This window comes from Ascaphus truei, chromosome 15, assembly GCF_040206685.1.
Source record: "Ascaphus truei isolate aAscTru1 chromosome 15, aAscTru1.hap1, whole genome shotgun sequence".
Lineage (NCBI taxonomy): Eukaryota > Metazoa > Chordata > Amphibia > Anura > Ascaphidae > Ascaphus > Ascaphus truei.
The window spans coordinates 31,847,046-31,862,759 of NC_134497.1; the positions used below are offsets into that span (position 1 = coordinate 31,847,046).

At 47.5% G+C, this 15,714-nt stretch overlaps 1 protein-coding gene across 8 annotated transcripts in view; it reads right to left on the reverse strand.

The window, feature by feature from the left end:
• The window catches only part of LOC142466770 (uncharacterized), a 616,011-nt gene that overhangs the window by 171,450 nt on the left and 428,847 nt on the right, over positions 1 to 15,714 (reverse strand). The gene's annotated exons all lie outside the window — the stretch shown is intronic.

Below are 15,714 nucleotides of genomic sequence, written 5' to 3' on the forward strand. Positions count from 1 at the left end.
CGCAGTCCAGTTAACCCCTTACACAAACAACAATAATACCCACTACAAGCGCTAATCTACAAAGTGCAAGTGATATACACAACTAAGTGAATAATAGTCACCAGTTGGATGGTGGTGATTGAAGCTGCCAAGGGGACTAATAAAACAGATAATTCCAAACCTGTTAATGAAAAGTGCAAATACAAAATACAAGTTCCCGGCGCTAGAATTAATGTCCAAGATACCGTAATCCAATGAAAACAGTCTCAAATGAAGGTTTCTGGGGTTGGTATATGGAATACAGACAGAGTCCCAGGAAGATGGTAAGTCCCTTAACCATGTCCACAGTGATTCTGGAGAGACAGAAAAGAAACACACCAATTGCGCAGTATGCAGCCACTCTTGCCCCTAACCAGAACAAATGGACATAGAAACCCCACTTACAAGATGTCAGCTTGTGCATACAGGGGAGAGAATCTGTACTTGTATCCTCACTCCACCACGATAGTACACGGATCCCACGTGACAGGCCGCGGTGATTCCTCCTTCCATACAGTGATTCGCACTCACAGGGAACGCAGATAAGACATGCCCATACAGGAGGGAAGGTTGACACAGATGGTGTAATACGTAACACACTTTATTTAAAACTTAAAAACACAAACCACCCACACTTACAATATATGGGGGATAGTGATGTAACTCACGAATGCCGTCCGCAAGTTGTCAACAGCCTGATGCGCACATGGGAGGCCTACTGGATGTCAGTATCTGCAACTCACGAACCGGTGACGTCAGCGGTATGGTGGTGCAGGGCGCTCTCGCAGCGTCAGGTGGACTATGGTGGCTGGACCGGCTCAAAACACTAAGCTCCTCCTCCCTACGCGTTTCGTGACTCTGCGTCACTTCCTCAGGGGAACATTTGTTCTGGTTAGGGACAAGAGTGGCTGCATACTGCGCAATTTGTGTGTTTCTTTTCTGTCTCTCCAGTTAACCCCTTGCCTCCATGTGAGGTCAGGGGTGGCCATATGGGGTGCAACCCCTTTAATACCGGGCCAACCTCCTCTCCCTCTACAGTTAGTACTGTAGTTTTTTTTAATACATCGATTCTAAGACGCACCCCGATTTCGGCGTTGGTTCAGAAATGTATCTATTCTGCAATGTATATGAAGACACTGTTTGTAAACTATGTGAGCAACCAATAAAAAAATGTAAGTTGAAAAAAAAAAAAAGTACCCAATACCGATGTGAAGTATGGGCTATCAACAAATGGTAGCCGATCGCCAGACTTACTGTCGCCAGGTAAGGTTGGGTCCTGTATGCTAAGCAGCATAGGTGCCAAGTTGGCGCACGCTCTTAGCAGACCGAGAAGCCGCTACTGCCTGTTTTATGAGCTACTAGCAAGTCTGGGATAGGTGAACAAAGTTATTCCCATGGGGGGTTGGCTGTGTAGGTTAAAGATAGGACTCTCAACCTTATAAAAATGCCTCCAGCCTGGTTTTAGTCAGATTCACCTAAGACTCAGCTAAGAAACATCTTAAGCTTCAACCAAGGTCCGTTCCAGCATCAGCAGAGTTGCGGAGTGTGACGGGTTAAAAACATTGTAACAAACAATTGCACTCTTCTTCCAGAATTCGTTTGAACTAAGGGTTTCCCGAACGAATCCTATCAGGACTGAACGAAAAGTTATCCTTCGGCGGAGTTACAGGGGCTGCATTCCGCGCCCCTAGCCAAGGACTTTCGCACGGCTCTATTCGTGCACCACCCCGCACCTGTGCAGTGGTGCCCAGAGACTTTGTTTTCAAATCATTCGTTCGGTGGACATTTTATTTTGTTTCCCCATCCCAGTAAGTGTATATTAAGTATAATTGTGAAGAGTTGTGTGTTTGTCTTAAAAGGAAATAAATTACAATTTATTTTACCCTCCTTGTTGTGCTCAATCCAGAATCCCGGTATTAATGTGTTAATAAGCCATGGTCTCCTGTGACATCTACCTACACAGAATTTTGGATTTCAATAAGGATTCCTGCTGATACATTATCCTAATCGAACTGAGGACTTAGGGTCGATACATATGGTACGGCTTTTTGATGCACCGGATTTTGGCTCCGGTTTTCAGCCTACTGGTATTTGCTCAAATGTCCCTGGTTTGGCTGTCAGCGCACCATGACGCACCATGACTGCTTTGTCCTTTAGCAGCGTTTTTCTATATGAGATTGCAACGTGAAGCTGGTAAGTGGGTATAAACAGACATTATAAAAGTTATGGGGGTAACAAAAGTGACCAAAACCCTCCACGATACAGTGTACAGAAAATATAAATACCACTTGTGGGTGCATTGTAAGTCTACGACAGGTCTGCAACACTATCTTTCCCTATTATTGCTTAGAAAACAGTGTTTCCACGGTATAGACAAAAGTAATAGACAGCACTCACACAAAGTAGATAAATATACACAAAGCAGGGTGCCACGGACTTGAGAGGGTCCAATCCCTCTCAAACACAATAAAGTACTGAAGAAAATCCAGCACACCCTAATAATAGATACAAAGTCACTGGTATATAACCAATTTGAAAATTTAATCAGTGCACAAATAAGTCAAACAACTGACAACGCCACACTAGGAGAACAGATAACATATAGGTAGGGCCATACGTGGGATGTACAGGAGGATAAGGGATAAAGGAAAAGTAGGATGGGACAACGAAGGGAAGGTGAGGGGAATGGTGGAAGGGGAACAAAGAAAACAAAAAAAAACAAAAAAAGTGGGTCACAACGGGGGAGTATAGGGGAGCAACGTTTCGGGACTTGTCCCTTCGTCAGGCCCGTTCCCCTTAGTCCCAGGGGGACAAGAGGGTACTTCCCTAGCCCCAAAACCCACAACAACAGAACAGACCCTAAGTAAAAACAATAGAAGACCCGCCACAAATTCTAAGTAATATTCTAATTAAATACACATACAATATCCCTAAACTAATTGGCAAAATAAATCCAGTTTAACTTTTGTATAGATATATTCAGGGACAAACTACATGCAAACAGCTACAATGTATTAGTGAACTAGCAACAACTGAGAACACCAGAGAACAGCAAAGAGAGGAGGCAAATAAGGAGTAATGCAAACCAGACAGTCCTTAGTTAATAGGACACACGAACCACAAGCCTACTCCTCACTCTAGAGGGTGCAAACACCCTCTAGAGTGAGGAGCAGGTTTGTGGTTCGTGTGTCCTATTAACTAAGGACTGTCTGGTTTGCATTACTCCTGGTGTAGTTTGCCCCTTAATATATCTATACAAAAGTTAAACTGGATTTATTTTGCCAATTAGTTTAGGGATATTGTATGTGGATCATATGGTAATACCTCGTAGCAACTTTTGTCACTAAGTAGCCTGATGTTTTCTAAAACAAATCTGTCTTCCTCCATAATGACCATGTTTCCCCCTTTATCAGAGGGTTTGATTATAATTCCCTTAAATTCTGTTAGTTCTTTCAAGGCATTTTTTTCTCTTTTTGTCATATTTTCGTGCCCTCCTCTTGGGGGTAGTTGTTGTAGATCCCTTGTTACCAGTTTTAAAAACATATTGATGTTAGTGTCCGAGCTTATTGGTGGTGTGAAACGACTTTTTGGCCTAAGAGAGGTAAAAGGGCCATGACCAGGTTCTTTACAATTATCACCCTCCAGGGATATGAGGGTTCTCAGATGTTCAAAATCTTGGTCAGCTAGCTCCAGAAATTCCTGGGGTAGTGTTAGCATTTCCCTTCTTTTGTGGAATTTCTATAGAGCTAGTTTTCGGCCAAAGAGGTTCATGTCTTTGACCCAATTGAACACATCAAAGTTGCATGATGGGGTAAATGACAGGCCTTTTTAAAGAACCTGTTCTTGTATGGCTGTGAGGCTAATAGTTGTTAAATTTATCACTTGAAGTTCATTTTGATCTCTTATTGGGGCTGGCGATAATGCCTCCTCCAATTCCTTCCTCTGCCCCTGTATCCCCATATTTCTGTTTCTTAATTTTTCCCTTGCTTCGTCTGGTTTTTCGCCCCTTCCTCTTTGTCCACCACCCCTTCCACTCCTCCCCCTCTGTGTCTCTAAAAAAGACTGGGAGTTAGTACTTAGGGCATTATCTGGATTAGTGGTATTTTCCTCAATATCAGAGTTTTCCCACTCAGTGGATGATTCCTGATATTCTTTATGTTGATTTTTATTTGTTTTGTAAAGGTTGCCCGTTTTTTTTTTTCAACTTTGTTTTTATTGGTTTTTAGTGCATACAATCAATGGGATACATTACGTTGATAATTATTCCACGTATACACTTCACTTGCAAGGACATACTACATATGACGGACGTACGTGGGGGAAACCTACAGGACAAGACCTTAACAGACAGACAACAATTACGGGGAAGTATGGGGGGGAAGGGGGGGGTAGGGAGGGAAAGGCGTAGACGAGTCTCTTACTACTTGATGAACCGACGTCCTGCGCCGGCACTGTTAGCACCCTATTCTTGATCTCACCGAGAGCCCTGCGCCAGATCCGCTTCCGTTGTTCTACTTCGTTTCCGTTGGGGTATTACTACTGCCCTGGGGGAACCCTGCCGTCCGAACGTCCCGTGTAGCCCCCCATCCATCATCCAAGGAGAACCCACTTCCATCTATCAAAGCCATATTGTGGCCTCATTCATCCCCTGAATATCGGTCTGTGCCAACCACAATGACCAGACTTTTTCGAATTTATCGGCCGAATCGTTAACTAAACTCGTTAACTTTTCCATTCGGCATATGAACCAAATTCTGTTCCTGATTTTGTCTATAGAAGGAATCGCATTCTGATTCCACAGTGCTGCGGTCTCGCACCGCATAGCGGTGGCAAAGTGTGCTATCAACTTGTTACCCGATCGAGATACCTCATTCGTAGGTTTACCTAACAAAAACAGCCACGGGTCCAGCTGAATTTTGAGCCCCAAAAAGATCCTCTGCAGCCAATCTCGGATCTGGGTCCATATCGGCACTATTTTCGGGCAAGACCACAGCATGTGTACCAGATCCCCTTGTTCCCCGCACTGCCTAGGGCAGAGCGGGGAAGACCCCCGGTTGAATTTAGCTAATCTGACTGGGGTGAGATACCACCGTAGTAATACTTTATACGAGTTCTCCTTCAATGTTGTGCAGATGGAGCTAGTGGCCGCGGCCTTAAATACCGCGGCCCAGTCCTCGTCCTCTAATTGGCCCTGAAGATCCTCTTCCCATTGCGTCATGAAACGGGGTTTACCTGTCCTGTCTGTGTTCGTATTCACCACCTCTCTGTACAAGGCAGAGATCAGTCCCCGCGTGCCTGTCCCTCGCACACAGAGCTTCTCAAAATTCGTCAACGGTGGCCTCCCCATGTGTGCTTTATAATATGCCCTGACCTGGAGGTATTTCATAAAATCTGTGTTGGGAATGCCTGTTTCCGACTGTAATGATTCGAAGGATTTGATCTTGCCTTTAACCTCCAGGTCCTTCAACCGTCTAACCCCCGATTTACGCCAGAGCGGGAAGCTCTTATCTGTCAGACCAGGAGCAAAGTCCGGGTTGCCATATAAAGGTGCCACCAGAGTATGTTTGGAGGTCAATGAGCTGTTATCTTTGGAAGCCTCCCAGACCGAGAGTGAGTTGAGTACAGAGGTCAATGGAATGAGAACATCCCTCACCCGTTTCCTCGGGTACCAGATCAGGTCCATGAGCTCCAGCGGGGCGCACACCTCCCTCTCCAGTGCCACCCACCGCCGCAGTTCAGGGTCCCCGTGCCATTGCGTGATTTGGCACAATTGTGCCGCTTTGTAGTAGGATATAACACTCGGCACCGCTAGGCCACCAGCTTCCTTGGCTTTCTGCATCGTCTTTACTCTAATCCATGGTTTTCTACCATTCCAAATGAATTGGGATATTGATTTTTGGAGCCCTGCAATATCCGCTCTTACCACGGGAATTGGGAGAGTTTGGAACAGGTATAGAATCCGGGGAAGGACGTTCATCTTGACGCTATAGATCCTTCCTAACCAGGAAATACCATATGCCCTCCAATCCTGCAGCTCTCTTTTTAGAGTCCTCAGCAGTTTGGGATAGTTAGCCGAATATAAGGAGCTTGTCTGTTTTGTGATCTGCACTCCTAGGTACTTCATGGCGGATGGGCACCATCTGAACCCAAAATTGAGTTCTATCAGCTTCTCCATCTCTCTTGGCATGTTGAGGCTTAGGGCCTCCGATTTGGATTGATTTATTTTAAAGCCTGAGATCTGGGCAAATCGCTCTAGAAGCTCGAACAGATTGGGTAGCGAGACGAGCGGCTTAGTAAGGGTTAGAATGATGTCATCTGCGTACAAAGCCACTTTGTGCTCCTGTGAGTGGATTTGTACCCCAGAGATATCAGCGTTGTTCCGAATTTGTGCTGCGAGCGGTTCGATGCATAGGGCGAAGAGCAGGGGCGAAAGCGGACACCCCTGCCTCGTACCGCTTTTAATTGGAAAAGGATCTGATGGGTATCCTTGGTGGACCACCCTAGCTGTTGGTGCCGTGTATAAAGCCTTAACTGCCTGTTGGAATATGCCCCCAAACCCAAATGCTCCAAGCGTGGACTCCAGGTATGGCCAATCAATCCTGTCAAAGGCCTTTTCCGCGTCTAGGCTTAGGGCCACACTTCGGATCTCCTTGGCTCCTATAAAGTCTATAATATCAACAATCCTTCTAGTGTTGTCGGCCGCTTGTCTATTTCTAATAAAGCCAACTTGATCCGGGTGGATAAGCCTCGGCAGGATTATATTTAATCTATTGGCCAGTAATTTAGAGTAGATTTTAACATCTGTATTTATTAATGAGATTGGCCTGTAACTCTGGCAGCTAGTGGGATCTTTGTCCTCTTTATGAATTACTGAAATTGACGCCTGGAGCATCTGTCCCGGGAAGGGCTCCCCTGCTAGCACTCCATTGAATAACTGGAGCATATGAGGAGCCAGAACTCCAATACATTTTTTATAGTACAGATTGGAGAACCCATCCGGGCCCGGGGCTTTTGATGCTTTTAGGTTTTTTACTACCGCCTCTAATTCCTCCCTCGTAAAGTCGCTCTGTAGTGCCTCTCGCTCTAATCCGGTCAATTGTGGCAAGGCCGCGTCTGCCAGGAATTTCCGTAGTTTACTACTTGTCCTCGCATTGTGAACCACCTTCTCCCCATTGTATAGCTGTGCGTAAAATTTCGCGAACTCCCCCACTATCACTTTAGGGTTTGAGGAACACTGGCCCCCACTTGTATTGATAGACTGAATATTATAATTTGGTTTCCGGTTTCGGAGTCTGGTAGCCAGCATAGTGTCTGGTTTGTTTGCCTTCTCATAAAATTTCCTCTGAGTCCAACTCATGTCTTTCTCAGCCCTGGAGGTAAGGAAGAGGTTCAGTTCGATCCTGACATCCTTCAACTCCTTAAGGGTATCCTCTCTACCTGTCCGGTTATGTAGTATAGAGAGCTCATGTAACCTTTTATAGAGCTGCGTTAATTTGGCCTCCTTTTTCTTTTTTCTACTTGCAGCGATACTGATCAAGACCCCCCGGATTGTGGCTTTATGTGCCTCCCATAACAGAGAATGGGAATCCACACTGCCACTATTTATCCTGAAGTAGGCTGATAGCTCGGCTTTGACTTTTTTTTGTATTTCCGGGATTTTAATCATCGATTCGTTTAGCTTCCAATTTGCTCCCGGCCTGACAGAACCAATTTGACTGCATCGTAGCTCAATCGATGCATGGTCCGACCATGTAATATCATGTATGATTGTGTCGGATATTTGTGGGACCATTCTGCCCGAAACAAAGAAGTGGTCAATCCTACTGTAACTGTCGTGGGGGTGGGAATAAAAGGAGTAGCTGCGTTCCCCTTGGTGCTGCTCTCTCCAAATATCAACGAGGCCAGTTTGCCTCAGGCCCCGCAGGAGAGCGGGATTACTTGCTTTCCTTATAGATTGTTGGGAGGTCGTGCGATCGACCTTGGGGTTAAGAACCGAGTTAAAGTCCCCACCCAGTACAATATGACCCTCGGCCCACTGCTGCAGCTTTTGAAAGAAAACGTTAAAGAAATCTGTCTGTCCTTCACTCGGTGCATATATGCATGCCAATGTGATCCTGGTCTGTTTGAGGAGCCCGATCAGCACAATATACCTTCCCCCGGGGTCCCTTTTTATCTTTTCTACCTGGAATGGGGTGTTATTATGCATTAATATAGCTACCCCTCCCTTTTTTTCTGCCCCTGAGGCTAGAAAAAACTGACGGAAGTGAGTCCATAAATTTAGGGCTGTGTCTAGAACTGAAGTGTGTTTCATGAGGGAAAGAAACATATAAATATCACATACACAAATAACAGGAACCGTATTGGTCCTAGTAGACCTCGGGTTCAATGCCCGGCTGCGATCTGTTCTTCCTGGACCTCTCTCCCCCTTGGTCCCCTTCCGTGGCTCTTGCGACCAGCCACGGACAGCCGGGTCTTTGCCAGGAAGGTGGGACTTGTCCCATCTCCTGAAGCGGATGCACATACCTGCGGGCAAGGCGATGGTCACCCCCCCCCCCCCCGCCGGCAGTTATGCGGAACTAAAACCTAACCTCCAAACTCTAAACTGTTGTCGAGGTAGTTTTTTTTTTTTATTAAATATAATATTTTTATTATTTATTTATTTTCCCCCTCCCAGTTCTGGTGCAGGCCATGGTAAACCTCTATATTCTACTCTATTACCCTCTACTTTCTCTATACTAATTCCCAAAACTCTAAAACAATTTAACCCATCAATTCTGGCAGCCTTTTGTGCCAACTCTTGCACCCCTCCTACTCCTTCCCTCACGGCTCTAGCAGGGGTAACTTTTTCCCTTGCCGCCTGTTAGCGCTGGGATTTAATCCATTTGTTTTGGCCCCTCCATAGCTCCCGCCATCCAAACTCCCTCCTCTAACTTTCCCTCCTCTCTCGGGACACCCCTTCCCGACCTTGCGACCATCGCTCTCCTGCCCCCCTCCCTCGCTTATGTCCGCCTTGTCCTTGTGTCGGCTTCTCCCCGGCGGCGGAACTCGCGTGCCTCCGCCGAGGAGCTCCTCTGCATATCCAGGTCGGCGCCGTCCTCGTGATGTCACCGCGACTTCCCAGCCTTCCTCTCGTGAGATCCCCCTCTCTGACGTCACTGGTCTGGGCGGGTCCTCCTCATTCGGAGGCAGGCTGCTGAGGAGAGAGGGCTGGTCCTGGGACCGCCCCCCGGGCGGGTTCCACCGCCGGAGCAGTCCGTCCCGCCAAGAGTTGCGCCGCCATGGTCGATTTCGTGCCTCTTCTCCATCTTCCCGCTCCATGAGGTAAGGGAACGCCATCTTGGATCCTCCCGATCTGAGTGAGCCCGCTGATCTTGGCGGCCGCTGTTTGGGGCCTACTGGAGTTGGTCTCCTCTCTCCTGCATAGGTCTTCTCTGGGGTAGCATCTTGGCTGTCATGAAGGAAGTAAACTGGTTGGTAACAACGTAACAAGCGAAACGAAACTGTTCTGTGTTTATGTGTAACCCCTTCTGTGATTTATGGGCTTTTCCCGCTCCCATCTTTTTTACTTAGACTCCTCTCCTTTGGGGGAGAGGAACCCTGTCGTCTTGACGGGGATTCCGCACTCGGAGCTTGTTGGGCCCCATCTGGGGTGTTGGCTATATTTCCCTGCACCCCAAGCCTTTTCAGGAAGGCTGCCCCCTCCGAAGGTTGCTTGAGGACGTGGGGTCTTCCGTTCTTTGTGGCCACCAAGGCAAAGGGGAAGGCCCAGCGGTACCTTATTTCATTGTCTCTGAGAGCCCTGGTGACGTGGCCCACAGCTCTCCGTCGGGCCAGAGTAAGGGGTGACAAGTCCTGGAATACTGTGAGGGTTATCCCCTCAAAGGTGATATGGGGGGTTGCCCGGGCTATCCTTCCCACCTCCTCCTTTATGGAGAAATAGTGGAGGCGGAGGATCACGTCCCTAGGGGGATTTGAGGCCAGTGGTCGGGATCGCAGGGCTCTATGGCACCTGTCCATCCGAAATTCAGCTTCTGGCTTATCCGGCAGGATGGAGGCCATCCAGCGTGTCAGCAGTGCCTCCGGGTCCAAGATCTCCTCCGGGATCCCCCTGACTCGCAAATTGTTCCTCCTGTCTCTATTTTCCCCGTCCTCCTGGCGGGCCTCCAACTCCATCACCCGTTGTTCTAGGGCCTGTATACGGGAGTTTGTTGTCTGCTGAGTGGTCTCGCTGGCTTCCATGCGCTCCTCTAGGGCATTTGTTCTGGACCCAATCTGCATTAGATCATGCCGGAGCCCCTCCACCTCCCCCCTGAAAAAAGATTTCAGATCCACCAGGAGCTTAGAAATTTCCTTTTTAATGGTTCTGGATTGTTCCGTTGCTGCTCTTGCTCCCTCGGTATCCTGGGCGGAATCGGAATCCGACACCGCCGACAGCTCCGCGGCTCCCGCCTTGCCTTGTCCTGTAAAGTAGGCCCTGACATCCGACTTGCGTCGGGCTTTCTGCCTCGTTGCCGCCATCTGGTTCTGGTGCCGATCTGCCGCACCGGGGTGTGTTAATACGCCGATACTGCTCGTTTGCTTTGTTCTGATGTTGGTCTTAGTCTTATATATTGTCTTTATTATGCCAGCGGTTGGTGGAGCTGAATGACTAAGCGTCCATCACCAGCCAGCCGCGCATGCGCCTCAAAGGTTGCCCGTTTTAAAGTCATTAGCATCTCGCAAGAATTTTTTGTGTTTACGTTCTTTTATTTCTTTTGTAAATTTTTCAATATTTTTCTTTAATTTCATTCTAACTCCACGAAGTCAGATTCCTTAGACCCCTTATCTGTCTGTGCGAGTTCTAAATCTAACTCTACAGTTGCTTCCTCCAACTTTGTAGACTCATACTGAATTAGTAAGGTCATTAGTTCATTTGAGCATGTAGAAAGTGCACTTTCCCAGTTTTTAAGAAATATTTAATCTTGAACCACGGAGGTGAGCACAACACCGGAGCCCCCACGCCCACAACGCAGCCCACAGCAGCCCCCCCTCACAGATCCCCTGCATTCCATGAGCAAGGTGAGTGTTGTTTCACCCCCAGCTGCTCTCCCCTTCGTCAACACAGCTGCAGGATCCCAGGCAGCCTGCCTCCCGCCCACAAAGGGGCAGTGGTGGAGCCACTGCCATCTCCCTTTTTACTCCTGGTCCCCATGCCACACAGCACACCACTCGGAGGGTCTTGCCATGCAGGGGTGGGCTGTTCCCCCGCTTCCCAAAGCACCAGTAGTGGTCCCTGCTTCAGTGGCGGATCCTGTCCCATCTATTTCCCCTGCGTCACCATTGCTAGAAGCCACGGGGGGTGGTCACCTGATCACCCCCCATTTCAGGCCTGCCCCCCAGCGGATATGCCAGAATCAAGGGCACAGGGAGGCGTCGCCAAGTCAGGGACCAGCAACAGGAGCCGTGCAGTGCACAGGAGACCCGTGACCGGTCAGCCAGGTGTAAATGCTGCAGGATAAGATGAGCTGTATGATAATGCTGTAATGGAGAGTGATAGTAATGATAATGATAGTGAGGTGGGGTCAGTTGTTACAAGGCCGGACTGAGTCCCAGGGGTCAGACAGTGAAGATAGTGGGAGCGTGAGGGAGAGTACTGAGTCAGACACAAGCAGTGGCGCAGACAGCGAGGAGACACCAGGTTTAAAGTGCATGAGGAAATGGTTAGACGCGTTAAGCAAGTCAGTGAAGTGGCGTAGGAAGGATAAGGGGTGGAAGGCTGATAAATGCAAAGCGCTCAAGTACAGGGCGTAGTTTCCTCCCGCAGTGGTAGGAAAGCTTGTGCTGGATATCTTCTTGCCGCACTATTTTTTCTTTTGCAACAAATTTTTTATTGAACTTTTAAAATAAAACATTTATTAATTGCAAATCCGACTATGTGGTTGGTATATTTACTATTATGTCCCTACGATCTGAGGGGGATCAGTAAAGCAGGTTCTAACATTAAACTGTGAATTTTAACTGTAAATTCTCATTTACCTCTGCTGGAGGTAGAATGACCGCAATGGGTCTGTCCAACACAGAAACATGATAAAACCTTCTACTTTAAAAAGTGGGGTGGGGTGAGCTTAAACCCTGGGAGAAGGGGACACTAACCTTTTTAAAGAAGAAGGTTTTTTTCATGTTTCTGTGTTAGAAAGACCCACTGCCCAACTCTACCCTGGCCCCAGTCAGTATAAAATGATCAATAACCACAGAATGATGCTAAACAGCATTAGTACTTTTAAACCACTGTCGCCATGCTGTGATAGGATAAAACACTATATACAGCTGTTATAATTATAACACATATGGATTGGAGTGGTGTAGCCAACATCACCAAACCTCAGGTAATTTCCCTATCTAATCTGCTTCGTCTTTAAATACCGTACCTTTAATTTTCCCACCGGAACTCCCTAGCCACGCCCTCCCTCTGGCCTGCCCAATCACAGCACTGCCCACCTGCCCAGCACCTACTCCTCAGCCAATCAGTGTTTATTTGTTTGTGTTTATCAAGTGTTTATTTGATTGTGGAAAATAAACCACTGAAAGTAAAAGCCTTACCCAATGTTTGGGACTCTTACTGACCCCACCGCAAGCTTGTCCAGCCACATAGATCCAACTTGGATTTACAAAAAAGATTGATTCAATCATTCATATGGGTTTAATTGCTTCATATCAGAAGATACAAAGAATTGTCTGATACAAAAACATCCAGCTGAGCCAATCAGTCTTTTGGAAAATCTCTGGTGTCCCCAGCGGGCAGACCTATAACATCTGCTAAAGACTCATTATGCCAAATCGTATCTCAAATGGTGGATTTTTATTTATAACCACTTGTTTGCAATACGAATAGTTACTTAAAGGACTGAAGCGATTTAATTATCTGTACCAGACATCTTGACACAATTAACCCTAATACTTTATTGGTTACACAACGTCTCAAGTCTTTATACCAACATCCCCCACAACTTGGGTAATGAGGCCATAATATCACACATCCAAACTCACACTGACTATATACAGTACAACCACATAGTGGCTTTGTTTTGTTGCCGAGATGTCATTCTCAATAGGAACGATTTCTGATTTGAGCATACTTACTACCTGCAATTAAGGGGCACAGCGATGGCGTCCAACATGGCCCATGTAATAAAAATGGTGGGGAATATTAAGTATTTTAAAGAAAGGTAGAGGCCCTAAGATAAGTCGTCGCCCACATAAGGGCTGATGTGCCCCATAGGTTTTAGAGCCAAGATGGTCGCTCCTCCCCCTCAGCACGAGGGATTACAATTTTGCACATGCACCAATGGGGGTGGGAAGTGGAGGGGGGAGTGTGAAGGGTTGCGTCCCAGCCTTTGTTTAAAGAAGCCGCAGCATCAGACCCTGGGAAGAATGGAAGAGGCTTTTGCTGTTCTCTGAACCTTCTTTTAATTAGGTATTCCACATTCAGGTGTACAACAACCAGTTCCCCCAGCGTGATGTCTCCATACAGAGAGTAGCCAGCAATATCTGCATTAGAAAGTTTGCATCCTCATATCACATAACAGCAACAAGGCGTGCAGAAAGAGACAACCTCATCTCACACAGCAACAACAAGGAGTGCAGCAGCCCCAGGGAAAGAAACCCCCTCCCTTTTATTACTGGTTAATTTGGACCAAACCAAATTAAGTATACTACACAGGGGAGTTGTCTCCCAAAACTTACACAATTAGCAAACATAATACACTTCACACAACATACAATTTTCTATAGCAAGCCCCCCAAAAAACAGTACCTTTTACAAACATCGCATGCATGTCTTTACTCTGTAAAATAAATGACATTCAGTATCACTTACTTTAATTCCCCCCCCCCCCCCTCCATACCATGGTATAATCTACCCTGTGGTATGCAGGAAGGCAACGTCCTTTTCCTTTTTAACAGAGACTGCCCATGGCTGTGTAACATCAAACTGTGTTTAACACCAACCACACCTGCATTGTACTGACTGACCTCAGGACACCACATTAAAAGGTTAGTAAAGTTTCAGGTAAAGGAAACAAAAAAAAGATTGCTGGCCCAGCAAAAAAAAAAAAGACAGAAACAGAAAGAAAAAAAGATAAAGTGGTGCACTTGATGCCAGAAAGCAAACATGCATTTTAACTTCTACAAAAGTGCAAGCAGCCCTGTCACAGGGAGGATTCGAGCAAGCATGGGGTATTTAAACCCTATGCCTGCTCGAATTCAGCACTAATTGTTTTTCTTCTTCCTCCCTGCAGGTTACCTGGTTTTCCGAGTCATGGATCGCCCAGTACTGGGCAGCCGTCCTCCTCCAACCGCCGGAGCACGGAGACCAGCCCCGAAGAGAGAGCGGCTGGACCCTCACCCAGCTCTTGCATCCTCCGGCCGCCGCAGGGACAGGAAAAGGTCCCCGGAGAATCTACTCCCCATCATCACTCCGGTGCCTTCTCTCCCCAGGCTGCAGCACCAGATGCTAAGGGAAGGAGAGCTACGGCGGGGCTAGCAGTGCACCGACCAGCACCAGCCGCGATGGCTACCATGGAGGTGAGCACAACACTGGAGCCCCCACGCCCACAACGCAGCCCAAAGCAGCCACCCCCTCACAGATCCCCTGCATTCCATGAGCAAGGTGAGTGTTGTTTCACCCCCAGCTGCCCTCCCCCTCGTCAACCCAGCTGCAGGATCCCAGACAGCCTGCCTCCCGCCCAGAGGGGCAGTGGTGGAGCCACTGTCATCTCCCTTTTTATTCCTGGTCCCCATGCCACACAGCACACCACCCGGAGGGTCTTGCCATGCAGGGGTGGGCTGTTCCCCCGCTTCCCAAAGCACCAGTAGTGGTCCCTGCTTCTGTGGCGGATCCTGTCCCATCTATTTCCCCTGCGTCACCATTGCTAGAAGCCACGGGGTGTGGTCATCTGATCACCCCCCATTTCAGGCCTGCCCCCCAGCGAATATGCCAGAATCAGGGGCACAGGGAGGCATCGCAAAGCCAGGGACCAGCAACGGGAGCCGTGCAGTGCACAGGAGACCCGTGACCGGTCAGCCAGGTGTAAATGCTGCAGGATAAGATGAGCTGTATGATAATGCTGTAATGGAGAGTGATAGTAATGATAATGATAGTGAGGTGGGGTCAGTTGTTACAAGGTCGGACTGAGTCCAAGGGGTCAGACAGTGAGGATAGTGGGAGCGTGAGGGAGAGTACTGAGTCAGACACAAGCAGTGGCGCTGACAGCGAGGAGACACCAGGTTTAAAGTGCATGAGGAAATGGTTAGACGCGTTAAGAAAGTCAGTGATGTGGCGTAGGAAGGATAAGGGGCGGAAGGCTGATAAACACAAAGCGCTCAAGTACAGGGGGTTAGTTTCCTCCAGCAGTGGTAGGAAAACTTGTGCTGGATATCTTCTTGCCGCACTATTTTTTCTTTTGCAACAAATTTTTTATTGAACTTTTAAAATAAAACATATTTATTAATTGCAAATCCGACTATGTGGTATATTTACTATTATGTCCCTACGATCTGAGGGGGATCAGTAAAGCAGGTTCTAACATTAAACTGTGAATTTTAACTGTGTAAATTCTCATTTACCTCTGCTGGAGGGAGAATGACCGCAGTGGGTCTGTGAGGGGTGAGCTTAAACCCTGGGAGGAGACACTAACCTTTTTAAAGAATAAGGTTTTT